The sequence below is a fragment of the Mycetomoellerius zeteki genome, unplaced genomic scaffold, assembly GCF_001594055.1.
Source record: "Mycetomoellerius zeteki isolate Tzet28-1 unplaced genomic scaffold, Tzet1.0 scaffold213, whole genome shotgun sequence".
Classification (NCBI taxonomy): Eukaryota; Metazoa; Arthropoda; class Insecta; order Hymenoptera; family Formicidae; genus Mycetomoellerius; species Mycetomoellerius zeteki.
Window position 1 is genome coordinate 43,869 of NW_017257097.1, and position 4,253 is coordinate 48,121.

Consider the following 4,253-nt stretch of genomic DNA (forward strand, 5'->3'; position numbering starts at 1 on the left):
AAATGCTTCGAAGCGTTTGAGCAGCCAATCAGAACAAAGAATTTTACGAATTGACTAATCAAAGAATGCTTCGAAGCGTTTGTAGCATCAAGTGGACCGCAGCCCTGATCAGTTCTGATGAAGTATCTACCAGTATCTACGTAATGTTTCTCATGTTGTCCAAACTGACTAGCTTTATAATGTTGGCTAAAGGAATTGCATCAAAATGAAGCAGCTAGTACGAAAAATGCGACAGGATACATTTTTTTGTACGAGGCTTCTGTTCAAGATATTTATCCGAGTTGCCTGTGTCCACGATTCGAGTTTTTAGGCCGGTATTCATAGTCGATTCTTATTTCAAGATCGTCTTAAGTAATGTCTTAATACGCTAATGTGGCTCTCTTATTGGTTCGTAACACCTCAAGGCTGAACTTGAGATGATCTTGAATATAAGAACTGACTATGAATACCGGCCTTAGTAACATTTTCTTGGATCGAAAATAATCGAGAACTCGGATCAATTTCTAGCATTGTTGACACAAGGCTACGAGATTTCTGTTCGAGATATTTATTCGAGTTTCCTGTATCCACGATTTGAGTTTTAGTAACTTTCTCTCTATCCGAGATCTCAAATCGATTTCTAGCATCGTGGACACAAGGCTTTAAGAGCTATGGTAGGAGCATATTGGAACATGTTGGAGCATACAACGCGAACAAACCTTGGGGTCAATTCTGTGTCTTCAAACAAGGTGAAAATGACAAATATGAACAAATTTATCGATCCTCTTATATGTCGATAAAATACGTGAAAGCAATTTTATAAATAGGGATATTTAGTATATTTAGTGTCCCTAGAAAGTAGAGTCAGAGGATCGATTCTGTATTTTTACTAGGTGTTGCCCAAAGCAAATTTACTAGGTGTTAACCAATGAAATTATCAGTATTCTAGTAAATTCGCTCATTTTTGTAATTTTCACCTCGTTTGAAGATACAGAATCAACCCCCTGGCCACATACTCCTTAAAATGGCGTCAGTAAGTGGTGGGGATCATGTGTGATAATTTCAGGAGTCTCGCCACACTCCTCAGTAGTTTTTTCTTGGTTAACCGAATTCTGCAATAGAAAAACTCAGACGATTAAGATTCTCGATCGTGCAATTCAACCTTCTTCTATTAATATATAGTATTGCGATTTGAAAAATTACCAATTCTTGAAGCACCGATCGATCAAAACTACCGACTATTACTATTTGAGCAGGCGTTGCGTTTTCATCACGATTCTGAAAGAAGCGAAAAATATTAATCTTGACAGTGATAGGTTAAAAAAATGTGGTTAATTTTTGTCGAAAGTAACCTTGTACAGTGATTTTCGTCTAGGTGGGTTGATTCGTGGCAGGAGGTTGGGCACATCGAAAAGCGTTGGGACTGCATTCGGTTTAAGTTTTTTCCAGCCATAAATACGGTGGGCTTCGAATTGGGAATCTTCAGAATGTACCTTGAAACAAACAAAAAAATATTATTAGCGTTGAGTATTAGGCCATTGTGTGATATAATAAAAAAAATTATATCCTTATTTTGATACTTACCTCACACAATCGCGAAGGTCGGTATCCATTTATCTCGTCGCATATTGTCAACCCATTTTGTCAGTAGCAGTAGTGGATTAAGAAGTAGACATTAGAAGTAGGCTGTAGGATTAGGATCTCTTTACGTCTGAGTGTCTACAATGACTTAGAGACTTGCACCGATTTGTCTCCATGCTTCGGTTTTCACATTGACGTTGGCATATAATTTTTCGGTCTTATCATACAAAAACCGATTGCACCGGACCACGGCAATTAATTCTCGGTTAATCCTTATTTCAAAATCACGCCCAGAACTATCATGAAACTCCATGTCTGCCATACTCGAAATTTAGGTTATAGCATGCAAAAACAGCACTAGCTTCTTGCGCGCGTTTTCTTTACTACTGAATGCTGAGTTCTCATTGGTTGAGAGTAAGAGAGTAGACGTAAGAAATGGATTTCAACCATTTCGCTTACGGACTTACTCTACACCCTATAATACCGAAAAACCAGCTTACTGCGACGTCTTACTGCTTCATCCGCTACTACTACTGCCCATTGTAGACCATCCATTATGATTTCTTTACTGCTTACGTATTACGGCCTTACGTTTTTGTATGTGCCATGGGCTTTACAACTACTGTTACGGCTTAAAACTCGTTATTGTAGCTAGACCTTACGTCGTCCGTCCGCATTACGAGTTAACCAACCAAAACATCCGATGTGTCACGCAAAGAGTCACGTGTCAAATGATACTATAAAATGGAATGTTTTGATTGGTTAACTCGTGACGCGGACGGACGACGCGACGCGTGAGGGCCTAAGCACAAAGATAGACGTAACTGAGTCGTGGAACGTAAGTCATAGTTGTAAGTTGATTAATGCGTGGTCTACAATGAACAGTAGCAGTAGAGGCTGTAACCATGTCGGGAGTAAGCTGGTTTTCCAGCTAAGCCATTAATGATTAGTCGATGAACGTCAAATCGATGTTGAGTAACAAATTGACCAATTACAGTTGACTGTAAGAAGAATAATCGACTGTAATTGGTCAATTTCTTACTCTTACAGCCTCATTCATTACTGATACTGCCATTGTAGACCACGCATTATGATTTCCTTACTGATTACGTCTTTCGGCCTTACGTTTTTCTATGTACTCTCGACTTATCTCTTACTAGAGGAACTCTAATCTTGCGGTGTTGAGCCTTAAGAGCTGCCGCAGACAAAATTTCTGTAAGTCCGGATCTACAATAGAGTTTTAAGCCTTAAGCCATAAGAAATGGACGAATCACAGTCGATTATTCTCCTTGGATTCGACTGTAATTGGTCAATTTCTTACGGCTTAAGGCTTAAAACACCTATTGTAGATCCGGGGTAACAGTAACCTTAAGACGTGAACTTAAGTCGATGAGCCAATCAGAATACTGCTTTAGATCTACGTGATCTGACGGAAATAGAAATAGCAGTAAACTTATCCCTAGTGCGACCGGTTGAAATTCGCCTTATTGCGAGGTTATGGCTAAGTTTACTATTATTTCCATTTCCGTTAGATTACGTAGATCTAAAGCAATATCCTGATTGGCTCATCGGCTTAAGTTTACATCTTACGGTCACTGTTACGGAATTTTGTGTGCGGTAGCCCTAAGGCCGGAATTAGACTACGCATTGAAGATTGAGATTAAAGATTAATAAATTCAAATTTAACCAATCGAAACGAAAGGAGCCAAAATTTCTTTGTCCTTATTGGTCAAATTTCAATCTTTAATCTTCAACCTCAATCTTCAATGCGTAGTCTGATTCCGACCTAATGCGGGGTCTACAATGGAAGTCGTAGCAGTCGTAAGGTCTTAAGTCGTAGAAAATTGACCAATCACAGTCGAATATGAGAAGAATAATCAATTGTGATTGGTCAATTTTCTACGACTTAAGACCCTACGACCGCTACGACTTCTATTGTAGACCTCGCATAAAAGCCATCACCCGTACAAAAATTTTAGTCGTAATCGTAAGGCCATAAGCAAATTGGCCAATCACAGTCGAGCGTTTTTAAACGCGAAATCGTAATATTGATTGTAATTGGTCGATTTACTTGCGACCTTACGATTACGACTAAAATTTTTGTACGTGTGATGGCCTTAAGTGAGAGTTCGCTCTTTTATGGCGAATTCGATTGGAAGCACTAATGCGCACTGGTGCATATTAAATCCGTTGTACACTGATTTAATTTGAGTATAAAAATAAAATGCAAATATTTCGAATTATGAAATACATATTTTACCTAATTAGTACAATAAAATGTATTAGGTATTTCACGATTTAATCAATTTCTATATTTATTTATAAACATATGTTTACATTATTTTGTGTAGGACGGCTTTAATGTACACCAGTGCGCACTGAGTGCGTCCAATCGAATTCGTTATTAAGTCTCTACTCTCTCCGCGCAACCGGCACCGAACTCGAAGATGGTCGATCTCGGCCGAGTGGAGCCGAGTCGTGCATTCACAGTACATTGCTGATTGCAGTACATTGGAGTATTGGAGTAATACGGTATGGCGGCTATGACAAGATATTCGCCGTCTGCCGTCTGCGTACGAGAGTGAGTGATCTTGTTGCGTACGCTGTACGGGACCCGTGAGCGCGAGTCGTGGGTCGTGAATCGCGAGTCGCGATCGGTATTCGGCTCGCGTGCGCGCGCGCGCGCGCACATA